Consider the following 22,201-nt stretch of genomic DNA (forward strand, 5'->3'; position numbering starts at 1 on the left):
GTCTCTTCCTCTTCTTATAAGGAAACCAGTTTATCACATTAAGGCCCCACCATTATGACTTAACCTGTATTACTTCCTTGTAGGCTCTATCTTCAAATATAGTCACATTATAGGTTAAGACTTCAACATACACATTTGTAGGTGACATGATTCAGTCTATAACACACAGATTGGATAAAACATTCTTTGGGAGTGTGTGCATGTGTCAACTTGTAAATGGAAGGGCTAGGACCCTTTGCTCCCTGCTTTACCCCTGATATCACCAGCAGTTGCCTGGAGCCTTCCAATGTGCAGGTGGAGAAGTGAAGTGGGTCATGCATGGGATCAGTTGACTGCTTAGCAGTCATTTTTGGTTACTGACCATCCTGTCTTCCAAAATAAAAGGCATAGTTCCTAGGGCCTCTGCTTTATGTGTGAAGCCTGAAAAGGGCCTGAGATGGGCTACAGAGGAGTCTGTGGAAGATCAGCAGAGGCAGGAAGATGGCCTTTTGTATGCCCTCTTAGGTACTGGGCTGCCACATGTCCTGGCACAGAAGAATGGAACAGCCTGTTGACATGGTTATAGCTTCTTCTCTTTGGGGCCAGATAGGGCTGTTTTAACCATCAGACACCACAGGCGTAGTGCTATAGTCCATTGGATTTTTAAGGACCATTGAAAATGTCTGAGACTTGAGAACAAAAGATAATTCCAAAATCAAAAGAGAAATCTGATGAAATTAATACAAAGTATTTAATCAAAGATAGAGCCTCATACTTAGAATAGCTAGTCAATAATAACTCAGTTCAATCTTTATACAACTATTGCACACGATCATGATGATTCCTTTGCCTGGAATATATCTTCTCCCCTTTTCTGCCTGGAAACTTCTTATTCAGGCCTTAAAGCCCAGTCAGAATTTACTCACTCTATGATGTGTTCATTGATGACCCCTAACCCCCAAGAGAGCACAGTTATCTTCACTGTGCTCTTTCAATGCTGTATATACCTCAAAAACCTATTTGTGTTATATTTTTTCATAACTCTGTTTCTTCCCTCAACCCCTAACCCAAATGATAATTTTCTTGTGGGCAGGGACTATAGGTTGTCTCTGCAGTGGCTAGTAATATACTATTGTTAGTGAATATTTTATGTATTATTTTTCACAAGTTTGTTGTTGGAGACTACTTCTATGCATTTATATCTATCTACAAAGAGATTAACATACAGGTCAAGTGACTCATTGCCCTTCTCCTGCTCTGCTTTTGTATGGGCTCTTGGCCAGCTCTGCCAATGGAAGGCACTGACACAAGATTGGAGGGTAGGAGGGAGGAAGAGCTTCTCTCTGCTTTTTCTGGCACCTCTTCTTCAGCTTCAGAACCCATATGACAGGCCCACCAGGTTCCACCTCCCAGAGGATGACCTTGATTTGAAGGTCCAGAAACATGACCCCCTCCCTCGGTCCCTCCGGTAGAGGGACAGGAGTGGTTTCCTGCTAATTGCTGGATGGTTTCTCTCCTATTTGCTTCTTTCACTTCCTACTCATGAATGAAACCAATTCTGTATACTAGACTCACACTAGTTTTTAAAATTGTGATTAAAAGACACATAACATAAAATTTACCATCTTCCCCATTTCTAAGTGTACAGTTCAGTAATGTTAAGTGTATTCACCTTATTGCAGATTCACTTTGTTTTAAACACCAGAAAAGTTTCTACTTTGCTGGATGATATAGTTCTTGCACAAGTTGTAAGAAACAGATTCTCAATTAAGAAACAAATTCTTCAGTAAAGTTTCAGGATACAAAATCAATATACACAAATCAGTAGCACAGCTATACACCAACAGCAATCAGGCTGAGAATCAAATCAAGAATTCAACCTCTTTTACAACAGCTGCAAAAAATAAAATAAAATAGTTAGGAACATACCTACCCAAAGAGGTGAAAGATCCCTACAAGCAAATCTACAAAAAACTGCTAAAAGAAATCATAGATGACACAAACAAATGGAAACACATCCTATGCTCATGGATGGGTAGAATCAACATTGTGAAAATGACCATACTGTCAAAAGTAATCTATAAACTTAATGCAATTCTCGTCAAAATACCATCATCATTTTTCACAGAACTAAAAAAAAAAATTCTAAAATTTATATGGAACAAAAAAAGAGCCTGTATAGCCAAACCAAGACTAAGCAAAAAGAGCAAATCTGGAGACATCACATTACCTAACCTCCAACTATATTACAAGTCTATAGTTAGCAAAACAGCATGGAACTGGTATAAAAACATGCACATAGACCAATGGAACAGAACAGAGAGCCCAGAAATAAAGCCAAATACAGCCAACTGATCTCTGACCAAAGCAAACAAAAGCATAAAGTGGGGAAAGGATACCCTATTCAACAAATGGTGCTGGGATAATTGGCACACCACATGTAGAAGAATGAAACTGGATCCTCATCTCTCACCTTATACAAAAATCAACTCAAGATGGATCAAAGACTTACATCTAAGACCTGAAACCATAAAAATTGTATTATAGAAGATAGCATTAGAAAACCTCTCATAGACATTGGCCTAGGCAAAGAGTTCATGACTAAGAACCCAAAAGCAAATGCAACAAAAACAAAAATAAATAGATGGGACTTAATTTAACCAAAAGGCTTCTACACAGCAAAAGAAATAATCAGCAGAGTAAACAGGCTACCCAGGAAGTGAGAGGAAATCTTTGCAATCTATACATCCAACAAAGGACTAATATCCAGAATCTACAATGAACTCAAAGAAATCAGCAAGAAAAAACAAATAATCCCATCAAAAAGTGGGCTAAGGACATGAATAAACAACTTTCAAAAGAAGATATATAAATGGCCAAAAAACATATGAAAACATAGTCAACATCACTAATTATCAGGGAAATGCAAATCAAAACTACAATGCGACACTACCTTACTCCTGCAAGAATGGCCATAATTTAAAAATAAAAAATAATAGATGTTGGCATGGATGTGGTGAAAAGGGAACATTCTTACACTGCTGGTGGGAATGTAAACTAATACAACCACAATGGAAAATAGTATGGAGATTCCTTAAAGAACTAAAAGTAGAACTATTTATACCATTTGATCCAGCAATCACACTACTGGGTATCTATCCAGAGGATAATAAGTCATTATATGAAAAAACACTTGTACATGCATGCTTATAGCAGCACAATTCACAATTGCAAAAATGTGGAACCAGCCCAAATGCCCATCAACCAACGAGTGGATAAAGAAAATGTGATATATATATATACACAGACACATACACACACACACACACACACACACACACACACATACACATACCATGGGATACTACTCAGCCATAAAAAGAAATGAAATAATGGCATTCACATCAACCTGGATGGAGCTGGAGACCATTATTCTAAGTGCAGTAACTCGGGAATGGAAAACCAAACATCGTATATTCTCATAAGCTATAAGGATGCAAAGGCATAAGAATAATATTATGGACTCTGGAGACTTGGGAGGAAGGGTGGGAGGGGGTGGGGCATAAAGTAATACACAGGGTGCAGTGTACACTGCTTGAGTGATGGGTGCATCAAAGTCTCAGAAATCACACCTAAAGAACTTATCTATATAAACAAACACCACCTGTTTCCCCAAAAACTATTGAAAGAAGAGGAGGAAGAGGAAGAGGAAATAAGAGAAGAGGAAGAGAAGAAAGAGGAGGAGGAGGAAGAAGAAAGAGGGGGAGGAGGAGGGGGAAGAGATGGAGGAGGGAGGAGGAGGGAGGGGAAAGATAGAGGAAGAGACAGATTCTGGTTTGGGTTGCTCACCTGGTAGAGCATAAATATAATGATTACCTCCTTGCAAATGGAAGTAAAATGTGGCAGGCAGTGGCAACACATTTACTTAAATTGTCACCTAAAGGTTGATTGGGATAATGTGCCAGTTAAGACAGGGCTTTGGAAGATCAAATACAGTCATGTGCTACATAACAATGTTTCTGTCAACAACAGACCTCATATACCATGGTGGTTGGAGCAGTTGGCCGTAAGATCTAAGTTTGTGAAAGTACACCTAAGGACACATTTCTCAGAGCATGTCCTTTTCATTAAACAACAACTGTAACTTGTTCATTCAATGGGTATAAGCTGTTGGGTGGGCTCCTGCTTCTAAAGGTGCCAAACACTTACAGAAAAGAAACTATCAACTCAGGCACAAGTATAGAACCAATGGGCTTCTTTAGCATCCTTAAAATAATCTCTTGTTTCTAGTAACGACTGAGTGGAAAGCTGAAGATTTGGCCCAAAATCTAATTGTGTATGTTGCAAATTACAATGTGAACTAACACAAAACCTAGCCATGTCTCATAGGCTAATATTAGGACATTAGTTGAGAAGACATGGGATCCCGAGTCTTGAGAGGACATTTGGGTAATTTGCCAATGTTTAGAAGCTTGAACTGACAAATCCCTCTTGGCCCCCTTTTGTGGAGCCAGACCAACTTCTCCTGTCTGTGGAAGCTAGCCTTCCCTTGTTTAAAGTCTCTAATGTAATGATCATATCTCAGGCAGCTTCCTGCAATGGGATATTATTCTCCTCCAGAGCTACTCCTATGAGTTCTCATTGCTCTGGATGCATAAATAGAATTAGATACCACTGTACTCTCAGGGAAGAATAACAAGATCTGTTCTGGGAAAAAATATTTGATGCACCAAAGGAAATGTAGGACCATGCTAATTCATATGAGCAGGAACCTGGAGAACAGCTGTGCAAGTAAATTGGAAGGATGAGAGTCCAAGAATAGAAAATAACATGAGATGAGGCTGAATTTATCAATAAGGATTCACTTACTCAAGATTCCAAACAATGTTCTAGCTCATGCAGCTGGAAACAGTTTCCACAGTTTTCTTGATTGGTTGACTGAAACTTGGATTTAACTGCCTACATTCAATTACATCAGGATGCCAAAACTTCCCTGGGATAACGAGCTCTGCATTCCTCTGTCAGCTCCACTGTCCATGGAGTTCTTAGGGAACTGTCTTAGGGAGTTCTTCATTTATCATCATGGTATCTCATGTAACATTCTGAGCAAGTAATATACTTTATAGTGAAGGAAGTATAGGAATGGCTTCATACTCATGGAATTTACCAGCCTTACCATATTCCTCAATTGCCCAGAAGCAGCTGGCCTGATGAAATGGCTCATGGCAGACTCAGTTACAGTGCGAAATGAAAGACAACACCCTGTGAGGTTTGGTACCATGCTGTAGAATGCAATACATGCTTTTAACTGCAACAAATCGTTGGTGATCTTTCTTCTGTAGCTAGAAAACATGAGTCTGGGAACCAAGGAATGAGAACTGACCCCATTAACTATTATACCTACTCTTAGAGATTCGCTTCCTGTTCCCGCAATCTTGGAGTTGTCTCCAGGTGAGGACTGCTTCAACAGGAAGTGGAAGGGGAAACTGCCATCTAGCTATTTTGATTTCCTCATGTCACTGCACCAAAACACAGAAAACGAAGTCGATTTAAATTAACAGGGGGGAAATTGGGTTGCTACTACACAATGGAGGTAGAGGCCATCACTGGAGCCAGAAGATACGCTGAGATGCCTCTTATTACTTCCAAGTAAAGATCAACAGAAGACTACAACAATCCAACAAAGGCATGACCACTAAAGACTCGGAGCCTCTAGGAATTGTGTTTTCAGTCGCCCCACCACGTCAAGGACCCCAACCAGGTAGAGTGCTGAGTAAGGCAAGGTGACAGAGAATGGGTGACAGAAAGAGGAAGTTATAAAAATTAACTGTTGTCTCATGACCAATTACAGAAATGAGGACTCTAGCAGCTATAAATATTTTTGTTAGGTTTATATTATTCAATTATTTCCTTTTACTTTCCTTTTCCCTTTTTTTATGATGATTGTTGGTGATATTTAACTTTACAGCTATGTCAACAGGCATCTAGACTAAGAGAAACAGCATCCAGACCTTTGGGAAGGACAATTTCACTTGGAAATCATGCGCTTGAAATGGATATGAAAACTAGTGGGACCTTGGGTCTCCCCTTGTTGGGAGAGAGTGAGAACATTTTGATTTGTATGACAAATGCCTCTTATTCGGCCAATAAGAATGAATGCCAGGTTGCAAAAGGGGTTGATCATGTAGGGCAACTGCCTGTTTGTTTTTATATCCATGCTCTGGTCCACATTTTCTCTATTCTGGGAACTGCTTTCTCAAGTTCTCTTTCCCTCTGGCTTCCAAGTAGATATGACCAACGTGTGTGTGTGTATGTGTGTGTGGCAGGGAGGCAGAGGTGGGGTGATAGGGTAAGACTGGAGGGTGGGAAGAATAGAGAAGCCAAACGTCTTTCTCCCCGTCACACTGGTTGTTGTGGCATCTCTGGTAGTAGCTGCAATTTTTCTGTGGCTTCAGCTCCCATCGGAAAGACACTCGGTGGTTCCTGCTTACGATAAGCGACCTCAGCATCTGGGCTCTGATAATATTATCTCCTAAGTTTGTAGGGTACATTTTACCTTTTCAATCAGTTCCCTGAATTAAATTTCCTCTGTTTTAAGTATTTAGAGGGTTTTCTACTTTTCTGGTTGGATCATGACTGATATAGTTTGTTTTTGTTATAAGAATAGGCTATATACTGTTCCACAAGTTGTTCCTTAACCCTACAATGGACCAGAGACATCTCTCAATTTCAGATAACTAAATCTAATTCATTCTTTTTTATTGAGATTTATATAATTCAAATACCATAAAATTTGCCCTTTTAAAGTATATAGTTCATTAGTTTTTAGTATATTGTTCACAAAGTTGTACAAACATTACCACTATCTAATTCCAGAATATTTTAATCATCATCAAAAGAAACCCTATACCAATTAGCAGTCACTCCTCATTCTCTTCCTCTCCCCAGTCCCTGGAACCTATCAATCTATGTTTTGTCTCTATGGATTTGCCTCTTCTAGACATTTCAAATAAATAGAATCATACAATATGTGGCCTTTTGTTCCTGGTTTCTTTGCTATTTTCAAGGTTGATCCACATTGTAGCATACATCAATACTTATTCTTATGGCTAAATAATATGTCTTTTTATGAATATACCACATTTCCTTATTCATTCATCAATTGATGGACATTTGGGTTGTTTCTATTTGTTGGCTATTATGAATAATGCTGTGTGAATATTCATGCACAAGTTTTTATGTGGGCATATGGTTTCAGTACTCTTGGGTATATTCTGCTGAGTCATATGGTAACTCTTTAACTTTTTGAGGAACTGCCAAGTGTTTTCCAAAGCAATTGTACCATTTTACATTTTTAACTCATTCTTTTCAATAATTTCACAATATGGCAATATGAACATTCCATAATTAATTTAACCCTTCCTCTATTGAAATACATTTAGGTTTTCTCCATTTTTTCATTATAATTAACCACAATTATTTATGAACATAAATAACTTTATGCACCTCCATAGGTATAGGGATTCTTGGCTGTAAAATTGCTATGGCCACCGATATTTAAATTTTTGCTTTGAAATGTGTCAAAGTACCACCCCCCCAAAACAATGTACTAATCTACACATAAAACAACATAAAAAGAAAGCCAATTTTCCCAAACCCCTTCTAACACTGGATAAATTTTTGGTTTTGCCAATCTGACAGGGAAAAACTATCTTCTCATTTTAATTGCATTGTTCTGATCACTAGTGGAATTGAATGTCTTTTCAAGTACTCATATATTTATTGCCAAAACATAAATGGCTAGACTGGCTGATTTCTAAAATTCTTCACAGCTATAAAATTTGACTTGTGCGATTTATACTTTGGCAAGAAGTAATGGTTCTGACAATGCTGGCTGAAGGCAGAACTGGCTTTATGGAGCATGTGATTGTCTAATTACATTTCACAGGTGCTGGAACAGGCCCTCATGCTCCCAAGATCCTCCCACAGGAGGCCCACTCATAGAGACACATCTCTTTAGATTTAGCCTAGGAAAAAAAGCCAATGGCCATAGGAGAGGGACAAGTTAGCACAACCAAAGGAATAAGAGCAAGTGTTGACTAAAACTAGGGAACTGATCTTTGAGACAGCAAAAGCATATAGAAGAGAAAATCTGGAAAATTGGAGAACAGAATTGACTTATTTCTCATGTTTGCCTAAACCAACTATTTCCCAGAGAGTAGACTGTGTTGTAATAGAATTGGCCTTGAACGTAGAGTTGGGAAATTTAGGGTCTAGTCCTGACTCAGACATTAATGAGAGGTCTTGGGTCATTTCCATGCCTCACTTTTCTAATCTGTTAAATGGTAACATTCCCTATTACACCAAATTATTTTAAAGTTCAAATAAAAGAACAGGTGAAAATGCAATGAAAGAAAATAGTGTTCTACCTGAGTGCCAGTGCTATTTGCTCTTCTCTCCCGTATCCAGTAGTTACAATCACAGAAGCAGCATATGCTGGCAAGCTGTCCAGATGGAAGTGCCTGGCAACTCTACTCCTCCACTTGATGGGAATCCCAAAATAAATCTTCTTAGAAACACACAGATTAAAGAAGCCACACTCCCTCCGTGCTTCTCCCATTCCAGAACTCAGCATACCTGCGCTCCAGTACCTGAGCTTTCTTCATCTCCTAAAAATATTAATAGAGCAATTTAAGGCTCCAGGTGGGCTTTGTTTATGTTTCACCTGGTTCTCAGGTCATCTTATTCCACCGTGTTTTCCTCTATTGCTCCAATTATTTCCCAAACCCCTCCACATTTCTTTGTAAGTCAAATTAAGTGGTGGGTAAACCTGGAAGACAGCTGGTGGGCTGTCCTCATTCTTAACTATGAACTAGAGAGCATGCACAATTTAAAATTGTGATGAAAAAAAAGCACCCAGGGATTACATTTCCTATCCCTATAGCATCTAGCTGTGGCCATGTAACTAGTTTCCACCCATGGGCTGTGAGTTGCAACCCTGTTGTCATCTCCTGACATTCTGTTTTATCTTTGCCAGCTGGATACACATGACAAGGTCTTAGAGAATGGCTAAGCCATTATCTTCCATGAGACAGAAGGAACCTTGGTTCCTGGACGACCACATTCCAGTCAGTCAAGGAAAGTTGACTTACTTTGACTATTAGATAAGTGAGAAATAAAATTCTGTTATTTAAACTTGAGGTCTATTTGTTCAAGCAGTTGCTATTATTTTGAATACCCTGCCTGAAAACATTTCACCAACAGTCTGACCATTTTAATAAACTACAGAACAGCAAACCTCGTGACATTCCCAACAGCTATCTTCATTAAAGCCTAGAAATTTCTTCAAACATAAAGCTTAATAAATTACCTTTATGTCATAGGAGAGCTCAATTCTGCTATATCTAGCAATTCTTGGCTTGTGTTTTGAAAACCTCTGAAGTATGAGAAACAGATGTTTTAACAACAAAAAGTAACAACGAATATGTTGATGTTCCTAAAAATTATCAGGAAGTATGAAAAATTTAATGAAATTAATCTTGTTCAGGAGCTTAAAATTTAAATGGGAAGGCAAGATGCTTACCCAAGTAACTCTACTTAAAGACCAAATATCTGGGTGGTACCAGGAATAGGTGCCCTAAGACTTTTAAAGAGGGTGAAATCACTTTTATTTGGGGGCAATACCATAAAGCTTCATGGAGGAAATGGGATTTGAGCTGTGCCTTACAAGTTGGGTGGAATTCGGTGGTAAAATCATGTACACAGATCAGTAGAAATTAAACTGGCAAATTAAGCTATTGTTAGATTTCAGATATCTAGAATGTCTTGAATGCCAGACGTAAGAAGTTGGACATGATTTTAAAGGCAACAAGGAGCTGGTAGTTTTAGGTCTCCTTTAAGTCCTAGAATTTTAGAGCTAAAAAGTGTGTTTGACCTATAGCAAAAGCCATGGTGGCTGCCTTTTCTGTCCAGTGATATACTGCAACCCACCTTTATTTTCCTATGCCTACTCCCATCGTCCCCAAATTTCAGTCATTCAAATGCCACCTTCACATTTTTCTTCCATACCTATATACCGCTTGTATATTTTTATTTAATAATTTTTTAATCTAAAACTCCTAGTTGACTCCTAGGCAAAAAATATCTGTGAAATTACAGGGTGGATATATAGACTGGATAAAATATTTTCTAACACATAGTCAAATAAGTGCATGCCTATGCACTTTTTTTAATGCTCTGCTTGCCACCTACCTGTGTTCAGTCTTCATTAGAGGTTTACGGATCACACTTGGCAAAACATAGTCCTACTCTGAACCATTTTACACATCTCTCCTGGGTTTTCAACTCCCTTGTCTCTCCACATCCACTCTGCCATCTTGTTTTGTTCATTTTGTACACTCAGTAACTAATGAGTAAATAATGTTTCCACAGACAGTCCCAGAATCTTAGTGGTTCAACAAAACAAAAGTATATTTCTTCCTCATGGCACAGGTGGGACAGCCCTCCTCTGTCTTGTAGCTTAATCATCTGGAATACAAGGCCTCCAGGGTGACCATGGAGGGGAAAGAGTGAGAAAATCATATGGGATAATTGAAGGACCAGGCCTCAAAGTAGCCTATGTCACTTTTGCCCACACCCCTTTGGCCATATGGCCCCAACCCAACCACAGGAGAGGCAGAGAAATGCAGCACATCTCACAGATAGTGGTAAACACTAAGGATCTCTGCCACTGTAAACTGGGTACTATTAACTTAGAGATCCTCTGAGCCATTGATCCAAAAACTGCCCCTGGTATTGCCTTGGTGTCTCATAGTTAAAAGTTTAGATGCATCTGCTTAACTGGGCAGGTATTTTTTAATCAAAATGGCCACTAAGGAACTTAAGCTGCAAGCCTAGCATTTATCCTCTCCATTTATCCCTCATTAATAGAAAAGATAAATAGAGTTTTACAGTATTCCTCTGTTTTCACTGTATTTACCATTCCCCCTCTCAATCTCTAGATTAGAGTTTGAAAATAGAGACTGTACTAGTTTCCTATTGCTGCCATAACAAATTCATGCAAATTTGGTGACTTAAACAACACAAACTCATCACCTTATAGTTCTGTAGTGGAAAAGCCCAAAACAGGTTTTCCTGGGCTAAAATCAACATGTCAACAGGGCTGTGATCTTCTCTGGAGGCTGGAGGGGAGAATCTGTTTCCCTGCCCTTGCCAGCTTCCAGTGCTTCCTGCATTCCTTGGCTCACGGCCCCCTTGCAATGTTGCACTGCATCTTCTTCACATCAACTCACTTTGTCTCTGATTCTTCTGTCTCTCTCATCCACTTGAAGGATCCTTGTGATTACATGGGGCCCACCTGTGTGATCCAGGGAACTCTCCATCTCAAGGTCAGCTGGCTAGCAACTGAATTCCATCTATAACCTTAATTTTCCTTTGCCGTGTAACATAACATATCCACAGATCCTGAGGATTAGGACATGGCCATCTTCGGGTGACCATTATTCTGCCTATCACAGAGGGCCACAGGCCAAATTCAGTCCATGGATGTGTTTTGTTTGATCCACCTAGTATTTTCTCTTTTTTTTTAAGATTTCAAAAAAAAAAAAATTAAACTGTAAATTAAATGTTTTCAAATTGGAAGATTTTATATATTTTAAAAACACCTATGTCTAGCTTTTCCTGAAACCTCAGGAGGTCTAGGAACAAGGGCCTGAATTCCCTTATTGAAACAATTGGCTGGTGCTAAGCAGTGGCTGCCCCTTTAAATGGGGCACAGAGCCCTCCAGGTGGGTGGCATGATCTCTGGCACTTCCTATCACCTGTACTCCTGGCACACTTCAAGTTATGTGACTTGCCTTGTCCCTTTAAGTTTGCAAACTTGTACCAGGCATACTAACGTCTGGATCCCAAACTATCATTTTACTATCTGTACTGGACTTGAGATGCCTTCATTCTTTGTTGGGTGCACACCCTCCTGATGGGAATTCTACCATCTTACTGTCTGTACAGAGATGTCATGATAGCCCTTTCTTCTGATTCTAGAAGGCAAATGGGCCTATGACTTGGGAGTAGGAGGGCTGACAGATGTGTGGCTAGGTAATCAGCAGCATTCACAAATCCCTCCCAGGCCTCTGTGTCATAAATCTCCTCAAGCGGCAGGGACATTTGTGCATCCTATCGCAAGGGACAAAGTTTTAATGTGCTGCTTCTCCATCAGCACCCACCCCCTCTTTTTTTCCTTTCTTCAGCCCTTGCTATGAGATCTTCTTTAATGAATTGCTTTACTCTGACAACAGGCCTGATTCTGGCTCCCATCCAAGCTGCACACTAGCTTTCATTGTCCTCCTGGGCTTAAGTGAAGGGCATGTCACTGTTTCACTTACAGATGCTCAAAGATTCGATGCTGGCATTAATAATGCTGCAGGCCTGGTCATTCTATCTTCATCAGTGGGCATTCACCCAACACTGCATGGCGGATGATGAGCAGCCTCCGCTGCCAGGGAGAAGAGCTCTTCATTACCCAGGTCAGGCTGAGGGGCCTCCTCACCAAACACCTGAAATTCACATTAGCCAGGCGAAATCTCTCTTGTCACGATGCCTTAAACACTGACAGTGGGTGAAAGAAGGAGACCTTCAGTATCTAAATGATGCTGAGACTCTTACAAAGGTTGTGGGAGTGAGAAACCAGGGTGGGAGCTCTGTCACGGAGTCCACCATTTCCCTGGCTTCTGCCCTCTGTGTGCCACCTCTGTGGTTTTTGCCATTCCTGCATCATGCCTATAATTCTATTCATTTAATATTTTTTCCTAAATCAACTATATATTGAATCACCTTTCTTTAGCCTCATCCTAGGTTATAATAACCATAAAATTAGAATTTAGTCGTGCTAGTTATACTTTTTTCTAATGCATATTAAAATTAGGATATTTATTTGATTAATTAAAATTAGGATATTTAGTATTAAAATAAGCAATGTTAATCCACATACCATCTAACATTTTGTATATTGATATGGTTTGGCTGTGTCCCCACCCATGTCTCATCTTAAATTGTAGCTCCCATAATTCCCATGTGTTATGGGAGGGGTGAGGTGAGAGATAATTGCATCATGGGGGCAACTCCCCCCATACTGTTCTCATGGTAGTGAATAAGTCTCACGAGATCTGATGGTTTTAGAAGGGGTTTCCCCTTTCACTTGGTTCTCACTGGCTCTCACCTGCCGCCATGTAAGCCATGCCTTTTGCCTTCCACCATGATTGTGAGGCCTCTCCAGCCACGTGGAACTGTGAGTCCATTAAACCTCTTTTTCTTTGTAAGTTATCCAGTCTCAGGTATGTATTTATCAGCAGTGTGAGAACAGACTAATACATATATGATTCACTGGATGCATACAATACCATGTTTGGAAAACACAGCTCTAGTATATCCTTCCACCTCAGAACAGAATCACACCTAAACTAAATGATACAGATTCCTCCTGTGCCATCCTTAAGGCTTTCTGGGTAGAGTTTCAAAAATTCTGAGTGTGCTGATGGCTGTAGGTACCAGAATGATTAAGAGGTTCTTTCCCACATCTCACCAAAATCTCTCATCTTATTCTATGTTTTTCCTCAATATTTTGGCCTATACTTGATAGCGGCAGAAGTAGGAACTTCAGACCTTCCAGTAGCCCATCTCCTCTAATGCCACACTCCTGGATGGTGCAGCAGAAAGCAGCTTGGAGCTAAAGGCTGCAAGTCAGACATGGACAACGAAGAAAAGAAGCAAATCAAGAAGAGAATGGGAGCATGAGCCGGCCTGTTTCCACTCAAGCTTTCCCCTGAGCCACCTGCTGCAGGGTCTGACCCACATGACTTTTCCTCTGCTGGAGCCTGAGGAAAAGCATGTGCCATGGAGCAGGAGGTCAAATTTGCAGGGATTCTAGGCCCCATGAGGCCCCTATGAAGCTCGTGGTACTTGTGCCTCACCAGCCTTCATTGTCCTTTTCAAATATGGCTCGCAAGTTCCTCAAAGCAGGTTCAGGAGAGGATAGACATGCGGAATCTACCAACACTTCCATCAGAGTATAAAAACCTCCTCAGTGGCTCATGCCTGTAATCCCAGCACTTTGGGAGGCCGAGGTGAACGGATCACCTGAGGTCAGGAGTTCGAAACCAGCCTGGCCAACATGGCGAAACCCTGTCTCGACTAAAAATACAAAAATTAGCTCAGTGTGGTGGCACACGCCTGTAATCCCAGCTACCTGGGAGGCTGAGGCAGGAGAATCGCTTGATCCCAGGAGGCGGAGGTTGCGGTGAGCCAAGATTGCCCCACTGCACTCTAGCCTGGGCAACAGAGCAGGATTCCATCAAAAAAAAAAAAAAAAAAAAAAGCTCCTCAGGAGTGGTGGAAGCTGGGGGCGCTGCTGGGAGGACTTCGAAGAGAAAGAGGCCCTGGGCCTTCAGGAGGGATGACTGGATGCGTGAGGGAAGTAGGGAGGGTGGCACGGGAGCATCTGTGGCTGAAGCTCTAGAGGAGACTGGGCACCTTAGGATGAGAGTGTGAAGGAATGCATGAGCCTTCAGAGTTTAACGCAGGAATTTAATGTCCTTGGGCCTGACTCCTGTAGGGCTCTAATGTTACCATAGAATAAAAGAAACCACAAAGTAGACCCTCCCCTTTTCCTTGGAAAATTAACCTCCTCCCACTCCACCCACATATCAAATCACTGTGTCTAAGCACACCTCTGAAATTGAACAAACTGGTTTCCAGAGCAGCTGTGTTGAGGACCAGCTGTGCATCCTTAGACAGCACTTCACAGCCCTTGAACTTGGGACCCAAACATGCCAAAGGAGGAGTTAAGCCTCCATCAGCCCTTGCAGTTCAGACATGCAGATTCCAGGACTCTGGGACATCTCCATGCCTGCAGAGCCTAATGCATATCAGCCTTCTCATGAGAGCTGTTTATTACTTCCACAAATGAGCTGTATACGAATATTTGTAGTTTAGTACCTCACTCCCAAGCACACTTAGGAAAGGAAGAAGATTCAGGAACGGGCGAAGCTAAAGCAGAGGTGACTATGCATCATGCCACCAGAGGTAAGGGCCCATATCCCCCCACTGTCTGCTCTCTAAGAGCTGAAAACTGCTCCTCTGCAGTGAAGGACCTGAGCGGTATTGGATGAGTCCCTGTGTACTGAGACAGGGAGAGAAAGAAAGCAGGATCCATAGTGGCATCTGGGTTAGGGAGGGGAGACCTGGGGACCTGGGCGGGGGACTGTAGGAAAGTCGCTTGGGATTCTGGGAAAGCTCGTGGAACCGGACACCAGATAGTGTGGGGTTTACAATTCCTTCCCGGAAGGAGACCATCACCATTCCAGGTGCTCTGTCTCAAAAAGTCCGATTTAATGACCGTAAATGAGGCTATTCTAAACGGCCCATCTGTCGCCCACCTTTTGCAAATATTTAATTATGTTCACATTCTATTCACAAGGGAAATGGTGACACAGAGCTGTTTGGCCACGATGAATCTGTCCCACTGAATGATTAATGAATCCTAAATGCCAGGCACATAAAGTTGGTGGGACAGGCTGTGGGGATGCCTGATTGACTCGCCCTCTCAGACGGGCTGCTTGGCTCTGGTGAGGAACTACAGCTTTCTCTTCCTCTCTATCCTTCAGCACATCAGCTCCAAATATGGGCCATGGGGCAGCATCTCCAGACTGGGAGGTGTTCCTGTTAAGAGAAGATCAGATAGAGAGACCAGACAGAGATCAGATGGAGAGACAAAGGTGTGTAGCGCCCTTGTCTCATGCTTTCTACTGCCCTTCCCTGCTTCGTTTCCACCAGATTCTTGTGAACTCTCTTCTGCTTTCCTAACACTCCTTCCTGCTTCACCCAGAGAAAAAGCAAGGACAGTACCTGGCGGGAACCCACAGGCAGTCTGACTCCTGATTTATGCCCCTGCTTATCTCAGTCACATCATAAGCATTAAAACATTTAGCTGACTGTAGAGATCTATATTAATATAAGGAACCAATTTGCCTTTTAGACTCACATTCAGGGCATACAGCACAAATTCAGGGTTTTTCATCTGGCAAGTGCTTTTTAATAACAAGAAATAAACATTTCTTTCTTTTCTTTGTTACCTTTATAAATTTTCTCTCCTCATGGGCTATTATCAAATAATAGCATCATATTGACATACGGAAGACCCTTGAATTTTCTCACTTAACAAAGTGAGAAAATAGTTCCACGTAAGATCTGTAAAAGTCGATCTCTAGTTCTACTTCAGTCTTACTGATACTGTGCTTTTCCCACAGTATTCCCAGCAGACCAGGAGATTCCCTCTGGTGTCTGGCTCAGTGGGTCCCACCCCACAGAGCCCACCAACCTAAGATCCACTGGCTTGAAATTCTCACTGCTAGCACAGCAGTCTGAGGTTGACCTGGGATGCTCCAGCTTGGTCGGGGGAGGGGCGTCCGCCATTGCTGAGGCTTGAGTAGGTGGTTTTACCCTCACAGTGTAAACAAAGCCACAGGGAAGTTCAAACTGGGCGGAGCCCACCGCAGCTCAGCAAGGCAGACTTTCTCTCTAAATTCCTCCTCTCTGGGCAGGGCATCTCTGAAAAAAAGGCAGCAGCCGCAGTAAGGGACTTATAGATAAAATTCCCATCTCCCTGGGACGGAGCACCTGGAGAAAGGGGCAGCTGTGGGCGCAGCTTCAGCAGACTTAAACGACCCTGCCTGACAGCTCTGAAGAGAGCAGTGGACCTTCCAGCACAGCATTTGAGCTCTGATAAGGGACAGGCTGCCTCCTCAAGTAGGTCCCTGACTCCCGTATATCCTGACTGGGAGATGCCTCCCAATAGGGGCCAACAGACACCTCATACAGGAGAGCTCTCGCTGGCATCTGGCAGGTACCCTTCTGGGACAAAGCTTCCAGAGGAAGGAAAAGGCAGCAATCTTTCCTGTTCTGCAGCCACCACTGGTGATACCCAGGCAAACAGGGGCTGGAGTGGACCTCCAACAAACTCCAGCAGACCTGTGGCAGAGGGGCCTGTTACAAGAAAAACTAATAAACAGAAAGGAATAGTATCAACATCATCAAAAAGAACACCCACTCAGAGACACCATCTGAAGGTCACCAACATCAAAGACCAAGGCAGATAAATCCAAGAAGATGGGGAGAAACCAGCGCAAATGGCTGAAAATTCCAAAAACTAGAATGCCTCTCCTCCTCCAAAGGATCACAACTCCTTGCCAGCAAGGGAACAAAACTGGATGGAGAATGAGTTTGACAAATTGACAGAAGTCGGCTTCACAAGGTGGATAATAACGAACTCCTCCCAGCTAAAGGAGCATGTTCTAACCCAATGCAAAGAAGCTGAGAACCTGAAAAAAGGTTAGAGGAATTGCTAACCAGAATTACCAGGTTAGAGAAGAACATAAATGAACTGATAGAGCTGAAAAACACAGCACAAGAACTTCGTGAAGCATACACAAGTATCAGTAGCCAAATCGATCAAGCGGAAGAAAGGGTATCAGAGATTAAAGATCAATTCAATGAAATAAAGTGAGAAGACAAGATTAGAGAACAAAGAGTGAAAAGAAATGAACAAAGCCTCCAGGAAATATAGGTCTATGTGAAAAGACCAAATCTATGTTTGATTGGTGTACCTGAAAGTGACGGGGAGAATGGAACCAAGCTGGAAAACACTGTTCACTATATTATCCAGGAGAACTTCCCCAACCTAGCAAGGCAGGCCAACATTCAAATTCAGGAAATACAGGGAACACCACAAACATATTCCTCAAGAAGAACAACCCCAAGACACGTAATTGTCAGATTCATCAAGGTTGAAATGAAGGAAAAAATGTTAAGGGCAGCCAGAGAGAAAGGTCGGGTTACCCACAAAGGGAAGCCCATCAGACAAACAGTGGATCTCTCAGCAGAAACCCTAGAAGCCAAAAGAGAGTGGGGGCCAATATTCAACATTCTTAAGGAAAAGAATTTTCAACCCAGAATTTCATATCCAGCCAAACTAAACTTCATAAACAAAGGAGAAATAAAATCCTTTACAGACAAGCAAATGCTGAGAGATTTTGTCACCACCAGGCCAGACTTACAAGAGCTCCTGAAGGAAGCACTAAACAGGGGAAGGAACAACTGGTACCAGCCACTGCAAAAGCATACCAAATTGTAAAGACCCTTGATACTATAAGAAACTGCATCAAATAATGGGCAAAATAACCAGCTAGTATCATAATGACAGGATCAGATTCACACATAACAATATTAACCTTAAATGTAAGTGGGCTAAATACCCCAGTTAAAGGACACAGACTGGCAAATTGGATAAAGAGTCAAGACCCATGGGTGTGCTGTATTCAGGGGACCCATCTCACGTGCAAAGACACACATAGGCTCAAAATAAAAGGATGAAGGAAGATTTACCAAGCAAATGGAAAGAAAAAAAAAAAAAAGCAGGGGCTGCAATCCTAGTCTTTGATAAAACAGACTTTAGACCAACAAAGATCAAAAGAGACAAAGAAGGCCATTACATAATGGTAAAGGGATCAATGCAACAAGAAGGGCTAGGTATCTAAGTATCTTAAATATATATGCACCCAATACGGAGTGCCCAGATTCATACAGCAAGTTCTTAGAGACCTACAAAGAGACTTAGACTCCCACGCAATAATAGTGGGAGATTTAACACCTCACTGTCAATATTAGACACATCAACGAGAGACATAATTAACAAGGATATCTAGGACTTGAACTCAGCTCTAGACCAAGTGGACCTAACAGACATCCACAGAACTCTCCACCCCAAATCAACAGAATATACATTCTTCTCAGCACTACATCACACTTATTCTGAAATTGACCCCATAATTGGAAGTAAAACACTCCTCAGTAAATGCAAAAGAATGGAAATCACAACAAACAGTCTCTCAGATCACAGTGCAATCAAATTAGAACTCAGGATTAAGAAACTCACCCAAAACCTCACAACTACATGAAAACTGAACAACCTGCTCCTGAATGACTACTGGGTAAATAACAAAATTAAGGCAGAAATAAAGATGTTCTTTGGAAACAATGAGAAACAAAGACACATGTACCAGAATCTCTGGGACACATTTAAAGCAGTGTGTAAAGGGAAATTTACAGCACTAAATGCCCACAAGAGAAAGCAGGAAAGATCGAAAATCAACATCCTAACATCACATTAAAAGAACTAGAGAAGCAAGAGCAAACAAATTCAAAAGCTAGTGGAAGACAAGAAATAACTGAGATCAGAGCAGAACTGAAGGAGACAGGGACATGAAAAACCCTCCAAAAACTCAATGATTCCAGGAGTTGTTTTCTTGAAAAGATCAACAAAAGAGACCACTAGCAAGACTAATAAAGAAGAAAAGAGAGAAGAATCAAACAGATGCAATAAAAAATGATAAAGCAGATATCACCACCAATCTTACAGAAATACAAACTACCATCAGAGAATACTATAAACACCTCTATGCAAATAAACTAGAAAATCTAGAAGAAATGGATATACTCCTGGACACATATGTCCTCCCAAGACTAAACTAGGAAGAAATCAAATCCCTGAATAGACCAATAACAAGATCTGAAATTGAGGCAGTAATTAATAGCCTACCAACCAAAAAAAAAGTCCAGGACCAGATGAATTTACAGCTGAATTCTACCAGAGGTACAAAGAGGAGCTGGTCCCATTCCTTCTGAAATTATTCCAAACAATGGAAAAAGAGGGAATCCTCCCTAACTCATTTTATGAGGCCAGCATCATCCTAATACCAAAACCTGGCAGATACACAACAATAAAAGAAAATTTCAGGCCAATATCCCTGATGAACACTGATGCTAAAATCCTCAATAAAATACTGGCAAACCAAATCTGGCAGCACATTAGAAAGCTTATCCACCAGGATCAAGTTGGCTTCATCCCTGAGATGCAAGGTTGGTTCAACATATGCAAATCAATAAATGTAACCCATCACATAAACAAAACCAATGACAAAAACCACGATTATCTCAATAGATGCAGAAAAGGCCTTCAGCAAATTCAACAGCCCTTCATGCTAAAACCTCTCAATAAACTAGGTGTTGATGGAATATATCTCAAAATAATAAGAGCTATTTATGACAAACCCACAACCAATATCATACTGAATAGGCAAAAACTGGAAGTGTTCCCTTTGAAAACTAGCACAAGACAAGGATGCCCTCTTTCACCATTCCTATTCCACATAGTATTGGAAGTTCTGGCCAGGGCAATTAGGCAAGAGAAAGAAGTAAAAGGTATTCAATTAGGGAAAGAGGAAGTCAAATTGTCTCTGTTTGCAGATGACATATAATTGTATATTTAGAAAACCCCATCATCTCAGCCCAAAATCTCCTTAAGCTGATAAGCAACTTCCGCAAACTGTCAGGATACAAAATCAATGTGCAAAAATCACAAGAATTCCTATACACCAATAACAGACAGACAGCCAAATCATGAGTGAACTCCTATTCACAATTGCTACAAAGAGAATAAAATACCTAGGAATACAACAATGTGAAGGACCTCTTTAAAGAGAACTACAAGCCACTGCTCAAGGAAATAAGAGAGGACACAAACAAATGCAAAAACACTCCATGCTCATGGATAGGAAGAATCAATATCGTGAAAATGGCCATACTGCCCAAAGTAATTTATAGATTCAATGCTATCCCTATCAAGCAACCATTGACTTTCTTCACAGAATTGGAAAAAAATTACTTTAAATTTCATGTGGAACCAAAAAAGAGCCTGTATAGGTAAGACAATCCAAACAAAAAGAACAAAGCTAGAGGCATCACACTACCTAACTTCAAACTATACGACAAGGCTACAGTAACAAAAATAGCATGATACTGGTACTGAAACATATATAGAGACCAATGGAACAGAACAGAGGCCTCAGAAATAACACCACACATCTACAACCATCTGATCTTTGACAAACCTGACAAAAACAAGAAATGGGGAAAGGATTCCCTTATTTAATAAATGGTGTTGGTAAAATTGGCTAGCCATATGCAGAAAGCTGAATCTGGATCCCTTCCTTACACCTTATACAAAAATCAACTCAAGATGGATTAAAGACTTAAATGTTAGACCTAAAACCATAAAAATCCTAGAAGAAAACATAGACAATACCATTCAGGAAATAGACATGGGCAAAGACTTCATGACTAATACACCAAAAGCAATGGCAACAGAAGCCAAAATTGACAAATGAGATCTAATTAAACTAAAGAGCTTCTGCACAGCAAAAGAAACTATCGACAAGAGTGAACAGGCAACCTACAGAATGGGAGAAAATTTTTGCAATCTATCCATCTGACATATGGCTAATATCCAGATTCTACAAAGAACTTAAACAAATTTACAAGAAAAAACAACCCCACCAAAAAGTGGATGAAGGATATGAACAGACACTTCTCAAAAGAAGACATTTATGCAGCCAACAGACACATGAAAAAATGCTCATCATCACTGGTCATCAGAGAAATGCAAATCAAAACCACAATGAGATACTATCTCACACCAGTTAGAATGGCAATCATTAAAAAGTCAGGAAACAACAGGTGTTGGAGAGGATATGGAGAAATAGGGATGCTTTTACACTGTTGGTGGGAGTGCAAATTAGTTCAACCATTGTGGAAGACAGTATGGCGATTCCTCAAGCATCTAGAACTAGAAATAACATTTGACTCAGCAAACCCATTACTGGGTGTATACCGAAAGGATTATAGATCATTCTACTACAAAGACACATGCACACGTATGTTTATTGTGGCACTGTTCACCATAGCAAAGACTTGGAACCAACCCAAATTCCCATCAATGATAGACTGGATAAAGAAAATGTGGCACATATATACCATGGAATACTATGTAGCCATAAAAAGGATGAGTTCATGTCCTTTGCAGGGACATGGATGAAGCTGGAAACCATCATCCTCAGCAAACTAACACAGGAAAAGAAAACCAAACACCGCATGTTCTCACTTATAAGTGGGAGTTGAACAATGAGAACACATGAACACAGGGAGGGGAACATCACACATCAGGGCCTGTCAGGAGTTGGGGGCTAGGGGAGGGATAGCATTAGGAGAAATACCTAATGTAAATGACAGGTTGATGGGTGCAGCAAACCACCATGGCACATGTATAGCTATGTAA

Source organism: Macaca thibetana, chromosome 6, assembly GCF_024542745.1.
Source record: "Macaca thibetana thibetana isolate TM-01 chromosome 6, ASM2454274v1, whole genome shotgun sequence".
Taxonomy (NCBI): Eukaryota; Metazoa; Chordata; class Mammalia; order Primates; family Cercopithecidae; genus Macaca; species Macaca thibetana.